Genomic DNA, 13,811 nt, shown 5'->3' with positions numbered 1-13,811 from the left:
GCCTGGAATACCCATACGTCCCTGAGCCCCTCATGGAGGGAGAAATTGAGTTTGAAATGGGTTCCCCGGATGCGGATAGGGGATATGGCACTGATAAGGAGGAAGGATCAGGGGAAGAAGATTGGGATCCTGGCGGGTTACATGAGGAGTGTCACCCAGAGGGTTACAGCATTGCTGCTCTAAACCCAGTGGACCATGCTGTGCGTAGGCCACCGTAAGAGGGTATGGTAGTACCACTAATGGATACTCCATCATGGAGTAATCCGGGTTGCTATCTTCTAAAGTTAGTGTGTATCTGTTACTATGTATGATGAAGATATGTACTGTAATGTTGTGACTAATTATGTGTGTTTTCCATTTTACAGTGCTTCCTGAAGAAAGGTACTTCAAATTTAGATCCCAGCCGGGGACGGTGGGATTCACCAGGGGGAGAATGTAACCATACTGTAAAATGGCTGCAGTCATCTCTCCTGCTGACAGTAAGGCCTGGTAAGTTATGGGCATGCCAGCAGTTATCATGGAGGTTTGCCCTCACACCCTGGTGAGGTGTCATATGTCCCATAGGAAGTGACAACATGCTGTGTGTCCACGGTTAGTGACATCAGAGATGTGCCTGTTCCTAGGTGATATAAGACACAGCACTGTCTAAAGTTAGTTAAGTTCCTGTTGTTGTGCTGCCTCTGTTCAGTAAGAGGCACATGGAGGTCTGCAACACTGTTGCAGTAGTCTGATGCAGAGCTGTGAGTCTGGCAGCACAAGGCAGACAGAGAAAAGCTGTTGGAGTGTTATGTAAGAGCTATGAGACAAGGAGCAAGTCTGAGTGCAGGCTTGGGAGGAGACAGCTTATAAGACTGTGACCAGGGACCTGGCACAGGGACTATCTCCCTAAAAGGGAGATAGGGAACCCACCAATTAAGGGAAGAGATACCTTTCAAAGGGAAGTGCGGTGAACATGGGAGGCTGAATACACCCCATTGTGGAGGGCAGCTGGCCCACCGTACTAATAAAGATGATCCTGATTAAAGACACTCTCGTGTGCAAGTGTGGAGTTATTGCACAGAGAGAAGCAACACAGAGGAGTTCCTCATCACAATCATCCACAAGCGGACGCTGGGATCCTGATGAGGTGGAGGTGCTGCACTGGCTATAGGTAGGACTCAGCACACTACCTCAGCTGCCTGTCTGGGTTGGCAAATCCCCACACACCATCATGCGGGAGACTCAGGAGTCCTGTTGCCAACAGGTGCACCACCAGACATCACACTGTAATGGGGACTGGTTAGACCACAGGGGCCAATATGAGATTGGGTGGGTCAGGCCAGTCCAGAAAACCCGTTACATAAGTAAAACACTTTCGGCGTCCGTCTCCTTTGTATCTGCTTGTGCAGGGGGACCCCCTGCTGCCACGTCCGGTCGCAGGGCCTGCAACTGAGCTTCTCCTCGGGAAATACGGTGGCCTTCGGTGGACAAAAACAGAGCAGCTATGCCGACAAAGGGCTACGCGTTTCGCGAGTATCTCTCGCTTCATCAAGTCAGGTTAGTTATGATGGAACTGGATTGGTTTGGGATTTTTTTTTTTTAATATGGGAAAAACTCAAAATAGACAAGAATAGACAAGAATTGTTGTGGGATTTTTTTTGCTAAATTTTGTAGCTCCTCCTTCACAAAAGTTTGCAAGTTTGTTCATTTGCGAACTCAAAAGTTTGCAGAGGTTAGTATAAAAATAAACAAACAATAAAAATAATCCCAGGATGAACCTTTCTTGGGTTATAACGCAAAAAAAATTCTGGCAGTGTTATATTTACTTTATTATATAACAGTTAGTTGTTTGTGAACTAATACAAATGTATTTAATGTCAGTGCTTTTTCAAATGGGAGAGTGTGTATAGTTTTGGGTGGTTAACTAGCATTGTGTTCAACTGTTTAGAATCACAAATTCCGATAAATATTAGCTGGAAATACTCTGGATATACTTTTAGTAAAGGAAAATCCTGAAACATTTGAAAAAAGTGAAACACCTTCCCTGCTCAAACACATAGTTTATCCGTCCTATGTTGGGGGTCATACAAATGTGCTTCCATTTTGTCTTATAGTATGTTAATAAAAGGTATCTGTTTGTGTATGTTAAAAATGTATAGTAAGAAAGTGAGCTCTCACTAATCTAAATGTGAGCCTCTAGTGGCCTAAGATTGCGGCCATGCTGCCGCGACACGTGCTCATGCATGGCGCGCTCACTGTAATTTTATCAAATGAGCATGGCCATGCTGACGCTTCGTGCGCACGCACGCACGTACGCTTGGCAATGCTCTAAGCTTGGAGAGACATAGAAAAGTGATTTCCAAGTGCTCAGAAGGGTCACATGACCCTTCTACAATGAATCAGCACCAGTCAATGCACTCCGTAGAAGAGAAAATAAAAACAGAGTATTATTTCCCAGTTCTAAAGTGTAGTACACCAATCCGATAGATTTGATCAATTGTATTTTATGTTGATATTGTTGCCTGTCTACTTGGACTTTATTGTTATTGCTATATATATTTATATACTTATAGCCACACACACATCCGATCCAGCCAATGACATGCCCCCTCCCTTAAACGCCACGCCTCCCCGCTCGCGCTCGCAAATTGCCGGGATATCCATAGGAGCAGGGCTCGCTCTGTGTATGCATTACACAAGACATTGAGATGGATAGATCCACTGCAGCTTCCGCTGGCATTTTTCTCCTTTTTCTGTACAGATTTCTTGAATGTGTTACTTTGTGTTTTGAACAGCAAATAATAAAAAAAAGTTGTGTGTGTGCCGAGCACGCACATATAAGTGAAACGTCTTTGTCGTGTGTGTCTTTCTCCCTGGCTTTGCGCATGTGCTTGTGGCGGCGCCGACAACCTCTGCGCATGTGCTTGTGGCGGCACCGGCCAACTCTGCGCATGCATGCGCCGATGACATCTGCTTCTATGCATTCGCGCGGCGACGCCCGCTTCTGCGCATGTGCGTGCATGACGTCACTTCCGTTACATACATACATCTCCATGAAGGAGATATATGCCAGGTGCCAGCAAAGAAGTTTCACTTCAACAATGCTGTACAGAGGGGCAAGGATAGCACAGGATGAAGCTGTAATCAACTGAGAACAGCAGTGGCTGCCTGAGATTCTTAGTGGCCTATGTAGAAAGGTCTGATAAGTCAGACCTAATCGGTAGCTTATCGTAAAAAAAAGCCTACTGCTCTTCTGTAAGCTCCGAATTTTTTGCGATCCTAGAAATTTTCGGCAATATTTTTTTCCGAAAAAAATAACAATTTGTCAAAGCTCGACAATAAGCAACTTATCGCCACTTATAGGCAGTTTTTATAACTGGCTCAATTCTACTAGCCATGATCAGCTTATCGATGGTAATCGCCAATGTAGAATTGAGATTTCTTCTCAGAATCTCCTTGCCAGAAAAACTTGGCAAGAAGACTTCCTGTCTGACATATGTTTTATGCATGGACGCATTTTGCTTTTAATTTGTGAGCCCGTGTTTTATGAAACTAGTAGTTGTAATAAATGTCACAGTTTATATTTCTGATATTATTGTGTCACCGCTGACGTTACGAAGGGGTTAATATATGGCTGGTTCATCTTTTGGTTAGATTTCGGGTACATGAAGTTTAACATTCATCTGTGTTGCAGGATAGTCATATATAAACGTTTTAAAGGTGCAGTTAAAACAAAATCCTACATGTGTGTATATATGAGTAATTCATGTATGTGTTTAAAAAATCAAAATACCATAAAATAAATTAATCAGGCCATACATTATTTATATACATTTAAAAGTATAATAATGTATGTAGCCCTCTTTCCTATGCTTTAGAGAGACTACGGGTACTGCACACACCTGTGCGCTCAGGAGATCTGAGCCTCCGCTAACTTGGAGCCTGGGGTACTAAGTATCATATTGGTAGCGCCTCCACTTACCCAGGATCCCCATTGCGTAAGATTCCCCTGGGTAAGAACAATAGCAACACACATATGATTGGAACTGTTTTACTGGAACGCAAGAATAAACCCTTATTACTTAATCATAGCGAGAACACATATCACACATTCATATCTTATACTATTCTTATAAGGCTAGTGGCTCGGCCACTCTCTTAAAGAGTAATGTCTCTGTCCCGTCACTGCGTGCCCCCACACCGTGTCCATGTACTGTAATATGTATTTAGGCTCAGTCCTTTGGCCACTCCGCTTAGGGTCCCCAAAGAGTGTTCCCTAAGGCGGGATCAGCGCCTGTTGACCGATGTTGGTGCACTTTAGTAAATACCTTCCGGTCACTGGGGTGACCGGTAATAGCTTCAAAAAGGATCCGCCGATCCAGCTCAGTCTTTCCGATGTCGCAATGCTCAACCGCCTGGTCCCAGACGACTAGCAGCAATCGCCGCTCTGCACACTTTGTCCCTATCTGGTATACAGTAAGGGATGATGTCGCTATCACTACAGGGCGTCCCTGCAGCACCACAACCTACTGTGACTCAGGGAATCTCTTAGGGCCTACAGGGAAGATCTAACCTATGCAGGTGGGTCACGGACCCCCTGCACCCACACTACCTCTTTCCTTGTTCCTCCGATGCCCTCTGGCTAGCGTGGTCTCTCCCCCACGCTTCCCTTTCCTGCCTCCCGCGAATTCGGCCCTCCCATTCGCTCCCTGGCATCAGGTGACTTCGCTAAGGCTCCTGGGAGTTGTAGTTACTGGCTGAGCCTCTATCGTATTGGCCAGCCGTTCGCGCGCTTGCACTGCGCATGCGCGACCTCTCTCTGCTCTGACAGTGCCCCTTACAATTGCACCACAACATGGCGGTGCCCTATGCTGTCGGGCCGCCACGGAACCTTCCAACACTCCCCCTGGAGACGCGCTGCAGCAAAGGGAAAGCAAACTAACACATCCCTACATGTATAAAACCTTATTTAAGTGACAGCTAAAAAATGTTAAAATGCTGTACTCATTACATTTTCTGGTTTCTGCGTCTTTTCAGACAACTGTGGGCATAGTAGGTGGGGTCTCGCAGTCGGCATCTTCGCGGGCCTTTACCAAGTTTCTATGTGCACTGACTAGACGCGCTAGGAATTATTACGTTTTCCTAGAGAGCAAACAGAATGGCTGGAACTCATGGAACGCATTTTATAACATAGCCGGGCTACCAAGTTTGCTGGGTGGAATAGATTGCACACATGTTGCGCTCACCCCAACGACTGTAGATGAGCATGTGTACCGTAACAGGAAACACTTTCACTCCATCAATGTGCAGGTCGTATGCGATGCCAATGTGGTAGCCAAATTCCCGGGTTCCAGCCACAATTCCTCTATTCTGACCAACTCGTCAGTCTTCCATGCTTTTGAAACTGGGCATTTTGAACATGGTTGGCTGGTGGGTAAGTACATATCATATAATGAAGCATTAACATTTCGTATTTTTCATGTGTATGTTTTTGATGCATAGTATTGATATTACTTACACATATATACATGTAGCTCTACTCACGTGTATAATAAAACAGACTTTAACCTACATGTTATAATGTTGGCAACTGTGTTTATTATACAAATGTACATGTTAATACAGTTATCATATATAGAGACACCCACACATTTTCTTTAAAATGCTACTGTTATGTGTTACAGAAGCTGACACATATTTAGTGGCGACATATATGACATAAACTCATGGGAATTATTACAGCCTATACTATGAATGTGTAATAAGCCATTATGAAATTCCGAATTAAAGTATTAAAATAGATCTGCATGTTGTATGACCCTCTCAAATATGTATAAATACATCTCATGTGATAGTACATATTTTTTCATAATTTCTTTAATGTTTGAGGGCAATAACAATACATATTGATTAACATTATAACATTGTGAAATGTTACAATAATAATTTACACCGATTTATATTATAGGTGATTTAGAATACGGGATCCGACCGTGGCGCCTAACCCCACTGTCTAATCCTGAATTAACATCTCGGTAAGACGATCTCACGGTGCCTGATTCGTGACGTGTGCGCGTGCACATTATGCACTCCTTCGTGTTATTGTATTAAAGTGTCCAAAATATAAACTAATCCTTGTGGCAAAGTACAGCGTTGATGCGACGACATTTTTCAAACGCCATCGAAACGTAAAATTCTACCTACTGTACTGTCGCGTCTCGTGAGCTACATCATCCCTACTTGTGAACCAGATCCGTGATGCGTTAGCCACGCCCCCCACTACGCCCCCAATCTGTCATGCACCAACTCGTGCAGCTAATGGCCAGATCGCTGGCCTGCAGGAGTGCGCGGTGGAGGAGCATACGGAAGCGCGCGGCCGAAGCAGCCACCGTGAGCTCGTCCTAATCGTGCATGCGCAATAGTACACGCCACAATGTATGCAACACAATAGAAACAAAAAGTAGCGCCAACCAACGACCAGCGTACTGTGAATGCAGAGATAATGATATAAATATATAAAATATTACAATGTCTGTCGAGTCCTGTTGCTAGAGTCCAGGGAGGTATTCCAACTCCTAAAGGCAGCTTGTGTGAAAGAAAGAAGTCCTCCAACGCACAGACTCAGTTCATCAACTCAAACAGATATATCTGGGAAAGAATAAACACAGACAAAGAGAGGTATTGGTAAAGTGATACATGCTGTACTCCTTATATCAGCTCTCAATGAACTTAGAAAATCTCTGGGGCTGACTAACTCAAAGCACTCAATTTACTTAGACAGCTTCCAAACACTCAGAACAGTTCTGATTAACAGACAATACAGACTTACATGTGTTGAGTTACACTGGGGATAAGGATGTAAACTTCAATAGCAACCAGTGGATAAAAACAGCTTATTCACAAATGCATTAGTGAATAGCTTTCCAGCCTTGTGTTCTTCCACCCACGTCTGTCCCTTTGCCTCAGACTTCCTGGATTTCTTTGGGGTGTCCTTCACAGCTGCTCCTGCATCTCTCTGTGTCGTCCGCTTGGCGGTGGCTTCCCTGGCTCGTGCACAGCCTGGTTCCAGCCCTCTGATACCGTTCCTACTAGGGTCCAGTTCATGCAGGGATACAGAGGTCTGTCAGGAAGTTCGCTGATTGGACAATCTGCCGGTTTAGTGTAGTACGGTGGCTTGCAATGATCAGAATTCATGAAACGCGTTTCGCATACCGCTTCTTCAGTGGAAGCTGTCTAAGTAAATTGAGTGCTTTGAGTTAGTCAGCACCACACTTTCTCTAAGTTCATTGAGAGCTGATATAAGGAGTACTACATTTATCACTTTACCAATACCTCTCTTTGTCAATGTGTGCAAGTCGTTACTTACATGTCAAGATATGGAATTTTTAGTGAACCTTTTTTGAATAATTGTCTTATTAAGTATTCAACATGTCTTTTACATTTTCAGACAAACATTGAATGCTGTTTTACATCATTTTAACCAACATCTTTGATGTAACATACAGTTTGCCGTGTCAAAACGGTGAGTATGACATTTTCTCAATTATTTTGTAAGTACATGCATATTATATATGTGTAGCCTGGAGCTCCCGTGGCTCCTGCAGACCCCCCTCCCTTGTTACAGCGCGATCGCGGGTGCCGAAAGACCCGACGGCTGTTTCCAAGGCTGGAGCAGGGAGCAGCGCAGCTTCCCCTGCCTGCGGCCGGTTGCCGGGGACGCGATCGGGCCGTTGCTAAGGCCGCGATCGCGTCTCTAAGGTCCCGGCAGCCGGTGAAGCTGGGCGCCGCCATTGCGCTGCGGGTTGCGCATGCGCAGGGACGCGATAGCGTGGGGAGAGCCCCAGAGACAGGGCAAAGTCGCGCGAGAGTAGGGACAGCTCAGGGAAGGTTGAGGCAGCTAGAGGGAGCTTGCGCAAGCGCAGGAGAGGTAGGGAAAAGCCCGCGAAGCCCTAGCCTACCAGGGAAGGCTCTGAGCTGGGACTACATATCCCATGAGCCTCTGTATGCCCCACGTGACACCAGGGAGCCAATAGGGCTTAGGAAGCCTCTAGAGAAGAGATACATTTGGTGGGCTTACAGCACGTTAGCCATCAGTCAGAGACCGGAGCAGCCCAAGGAAGGAGGTAGGGTACAGGAGTCCAGAACTCGCTGTATTAGGCCAGCACCCCCAGGGTCTGAGGTAGCTAAGTACTCTGATAGAGAGAGTGTTGCCAGGGACTGCTCTATAGAGAGGGACCCTGTCACTCAGGTTAGTAAGTTGGAGCAGGGGAGCTGTGAGGGAAGGAAGGGCGCGGGGAGCGAGTACAGCTCCTGCAGCCCTATAGGTACCCGCACCCCAGTTAGGCCCCAACCCCCCACTAGGGTAGTGGGTTAATTGCTGAGGGAGGCCCAAGATAGGGACGCTGCCCTTAGTTAGAGTGCTGCCTTGTCATAGTCACAGCGGGTAGTGCTGTGAGGTCTGACAGGCAGGCACCTTGTTGCGCAGCACGTTGGCTGTCAGCGTTTAGTGAGGCTGAAGGGACTTGGGTAGTTAGGGGAGTGGGACAGGTTCTTAACCCCTGTAGGCCCATAGGAGTTCCCCAAGCCACTACAGGTTGCTGTACTATAGGGACGACCTATAGTGTAGCACGTGCCCCTTAGGAAGATAGGGACACAGTGAAGATTGCTGTTCCCGTGAAGCGGTTGGACCCACGTTGGGGTCCACAGAGACTGTTCCGGAGTGGGACCGCTCAACGGTCCACGTGCAGAAGTTCGGTTGGAGGGTTGAAGGAGTCATCGCCAACTGAGCCTTTGTGAAGATTGCTGACCCGAGCACCGGAGTGCTCGGCAGGTATCTAATACATAAGTGCACCACCGGGCCCTTAGCTTAACTGTGACTGCACAGTCACCCATTGACTCTCTGCAAGAGTGCGGGACATTGGGTGGGGTTCTTTGGACACTGGGTGGGATCACCTGGTGTTGGGGAAGCGTCCTGCGCGACGCAGTAGGTGTCTCCTCTAGAGAGGGACACAGGTTATATAAAGGTATTGCGTGATATGTTATACTGCTTGTTAGTAAAGGTATTCGTTAATATAAGTCATTGTCTATGTGATCATTGATTGTCCTGCGAGGAACCACCCCCCCTCTGGTGGGAGCCATCGCAGGTGGAGGCGCTGCATCGTTATAAGTAAGTTGTCCATAGTGTAATTGCCCCAGGTTCCCCGTGGCGGAAGCTCAGCCCTCCTGTGAGCCAACAGGTTATGCACCACACCGAGTAACAATATATGTTTCCTGCACCCACACAGTAGAATCTGCTATTGGGGGGGGGGGGGGGAACCCGTTACATATGTGTACATTTTACAAAGTGTAATTTGTGTTAGAATTTATAAACAATAATATTTTTCAAATAGCATCATAATCTGAATATTACGATATGTTGTGTAACAAAATAATCCTGTTAATTTTGTAACATGTATCATTTCTCATATATATTATGCTGTATGTCTTATTTTTCATTCTTATACAATGTATTGTGCTTTAAACCTGTGATGTAATTTTCAAGACATCATTCATGTATACAATTATAATTTTAAGCAAATTGTTATGAGAATTGTTTTGTTTATTAATTTGCAGATAATAAAATAGTTACAAATGTGTTTAGTTTAACTACACTTACACATATTTCATATAAATACTAACTTTATAATGGTGTAAAGTTTTGGGATATCTAAAAAAATTAAACCAACACCTGTCAACACACACACATCTATGTTAAAAATTACAAATAATGCATTTGAATATAAAATGTGTTAATGATTTTTTTGCGAAAACTGTGAAATACAAAAGGACAAGTGCGTAACTAATACCATAAATATACTATACTCAATGCATGTTACACATATGAATGACTACATATATTTTTCATAAAATAAAGCGTTAACTTATTTTTTTAAATGGCTATTGACTATCACTATGAGTAAATATTTGTAATATACGTTTAAAGTAAAATAATGTATGATTGTAACAATATAATTACCAAGATTATCTTAATTTCACTGTATCAATCAGCTATACAGTGTATGAATCCATAATGTAAGGTTGTTTTCAAGCTGTTCTTTGAGACACGTCTAATCATCTTTTCGTAATGTCCATGGTCCAAGTTAATATCTGAAAGATAATAAATCTAAAATAAAAAGTTGGCACAATAATTATTACTTTTAACTACACATTTGTGCACTACAATATAATTTGTGTAACATTGAATATGTTAACGCAGAAGGTATATATATGGTCAATGAAATCTTATTTATATTATAAATTGAATTAAAAAATGCTGCTCCTATTTATGTGTGTATCAGCGTCTCTCAAAGTGAACATCATATTGTCCGTGCGCAAGCTATATTGCGCGCACGTGAAATAGACGTATTCATGCATCTTCTTATAGTGACGAGTCTACATTCTGAAATGACCTCGTACCCACGTCTCATGAAAACGCAAGATCGAAATTATGAGATGATGATTGTAAAAATATCAAATACATTAAAACATATAGAAATTACATTTACTGCAGAGTTTGTATGTGTACATTGTATAGATGCACATATTGATCATTATAATATATCTACTTGTAACAAATATTCTGAATTTTATGCCGCTTTCAACATGCATATGTGCACAATGTTTAAATTGTAGGCATTATCGTGTTTGTCGTTTAGCGTATTGTTCATTAAGCAGAAGATGTTTTAATGTATAATTAAGTCCTTGTAAATAACGTCATAAAACCTAGATTACATGATATTTACCTGTATTTCATATTTCAAAAATGTCCTTGCTGGTATCCATTGTTCCAGACAGGCATATTCTGTATGGTCAGTGTTGAATCAATCATGGGATTCTGATGCATAAAGTTTCTGTTGGCGCCATTGGTTTGTTCGACCTCCTCGTTTTCGGCATGGTACAGTGTCTGATCCATGTTCAGAGTTTCTGTAATGTATTCACCTGCACATGGTGCAAATAAATGGATATGTACGCAATGACTATTGACTATCACTATGAGTAAATATTGCGCCTGGAAGTTTTGCACGTTCACATATAAAGTTGCTCCTGGACCACAATGATACTGTGTGGGGCACTGTGCTTGAGTCTGAGACAAGACAGAACTCTGTGAACGTTTGATCTTCCTGGGATAGCTGAAGAATAATGTATTTCTCATCAGATAGGCGCCATGATCAAAGATAAGCTTAGACCATGCCTTTACTTCCCAGCAACCGTACCTTTCTACTTTGGAGTACAGGCTCCGACCGGAAAAGGCAACCTGCTCCTGGAATTCATGGCCCTCAAAAAGACCTCGTTGAGGCATTTTCAAGCACTGCTTGGCCACTTAGTCTTCGCAGCTGGAAGGAAAGGTGCTTGCTAGGTGCCTCTCTGCTGCCACGGTTGGGGCAAAATGTCCTCGCCATTTCATTCAGGTCACCGCTGAAATCCGCAAAGATCTGGTGGTTTGGCTGGATTTTTAAAGGGATTGTAAACGGCAGAACCTTGCGCCGAGGACGCCCAGCCCATAACACTGGGCTACAATTGTTCACAGACGCGTCAGGTTCAGTCGATTTTGGGGCTTACTATAATGGGGCATGGTGCGCGGAACAATGGCCTCTCCACTGGAGGGAGACTCGGCTCATTAGGAACCTAACATTCCTAGTGCTATTCCCCTTGCTTGTCGCGGTGCATTTCTGGGGTCACTTGTTTGCAAATAAGGAAGTCACCTTCTGGTCAGATAACATGGGGTAGTAGAAGCGGTGAACAATTCGCTTCACGCTACCCTCCGGTACTAACCCTTCTGCGCAATTTTGTTCTTTCATGCCTACACTTAAACATTGCGTTCAAGGCACGGCACGTCCCGGGGGATGCAAATAACATTGCTGATTCTTTATCCCGGTTACAGATGGCGCAGTTTTGAAATCTGGCACCAGAGGCAGGGCCAAACAGCAGTCCATGCCAAGTAGACTTGTGGGAACTTGCGACGACCCAGTGACTGATCTAGTACGATCCTCTCTGACTCCGGGTACATGGGGGGCCTACACGGTGGCTTGGCGCGATTATCAAAGTCTAGCTGGGAATTTGGACTGAGTGTCAGGAATAGGGACCTTAATGTCATTCCTTTTAAACTTGAGAGCAAAGGGTTTAATAGGAGGATTCATAGGGAAGGAACTGATTGGTGTTTCCTTCTTCTTGAGGTTACAAGGAGGATCTGACAAAGGCGTTCATAGTCAAAAGGGTGTTAGCAGGGTTAACAAAGGGGGTAACATCAAAATACAGCAGAAGGCCAGTAACGCCAGCAATCCTAGAGGGTTTAATGCAGACGGCAGAGCAAGTGTGTTTTTCCACGTTGGAGGCGAGGCTTTTTCGGCTGACATTTGTGTGGGCCTTCTTTGCAGTGTTACGAGCCGGGGGGCTAGTCTCTGCATCACGTAGAGGAGAGGGAGGTTTGCAGCTCAAAGACGTAATTCTAGGGAACGGGTCGGTTAGGCTGCACTTTCAAAGGTCAAAAACTGACCAGCAGGGAAGGGAGCTTGGATTTCATTTCTAGGGCTGCCAGGGACCGGTTTTTGCCCAGTTAATGTGCTTAAGGAACACAGGGAGTGCAGGCAAGGAGGGCAAGGTCCACTAATACTACATGCGGATGGGGTACCGTTATCTAGATTTCAGTATCTGCGGGCTTCAGCACCAGGCTCTAGACGACTCACAGTACGGAACACATTCGTTCTGGATTGTGGCGGCAACGGAAGCATCGTGCGCAGGGCTGTCAGTATCAGCGATACCGAAGATGGGACGTTGGACGTCTAACAGATACTGCTCCTACATCAGGCCCACGTTAACAGAGGAATAGCTCTTGTTGGAATAAACCTCCACCACCCTTATGCCTTCACAGATTCCACAGAGACATGGATCATCAGGGATTCACTCATACATTGGGCAGAGAAGCGAACCATCAAGCGCCCATACGGGAGAAGCCTCGGGTTGTGTGCGGAGTATGCAAAGGTTTTATGGTGGGGAGCTAGGGGGCTGGGGTGGGGCCAGTAGCTCCCATGGCTAATGATGATGGCCAGAGATAGAAGAGCAACACGGATCCTTATCCTTCACGCTCGGGGCAACGACCTGGCTGCACGACGCTACTTTGAGCTGGTCGATGTGATAAAGCAAGACCTGGCTCGCATCCTCGTCCTATGGCCGGGAATTCAGACTGTCTGGTCAGACATAGTCTGAAGGGCAGTGTGGAGGGGCGTGCGGGCCCCAGCCGTAATCGATCTATCGCGTGTAAAGATGAACAAGATGTTGGTGAAATTTGTGACGCAGTGCAGGGTTGACGGATCAGTCACTTGGATTTCAATTGCAAAATAGTCGGCCTATTTAGGGCTGACGGCGTACATTTATCAGGGATTGTGGCGGATTTGTTCAACAATGAGTTGTAAGAAGGGTTGGAGACCACAATGTGCACCCAGCACCCAGTCTTTCATGGTGCTGAACATCCTCTGTCATTCTTTTCAACAGTCTCTACTTCCTTGTTAAAGCGGACATGTACAAATCAATGCAAAGAGCTATTTAATAAACTCATTTTAAATACATGTGCAAATAGCATATTTTACACTAAAATAAAAAAATGTTTGCATTAGGTAAATTATTTTTCTATTTGAAACACAGATTATCTCTCAAACTGCTTTAAACCCCATATTGCACTGAAGTATCCTGTTTTGTTCAATTAACTACACTCTGAGTCAACTTGGGTACTGTTGTTATTAATTTCAATGGTAGGATGAAATGCAGTTCATCATCTGTAATTACAGGACTACTGCCTA

This window comes from Ascaphus truei, chromosome 3, assembly GCF_040206685.1.
Source record: "Ascaphus truei isolate aAscTru1 chromosome 3, aAscTru1.hap1, whole genome shotgun sequence".
Classification (NCBI taxonomy): Eukaryota; Metazoa; Chordata; class Amphibia; order Anura; family Ascaphidae; genus Ascaphus; species Ascaphus truei.
The sequence above is the reverse complement of the archived record's forward strand: the minus strand, read 5'-3'. Positions refer to the sequence as shown.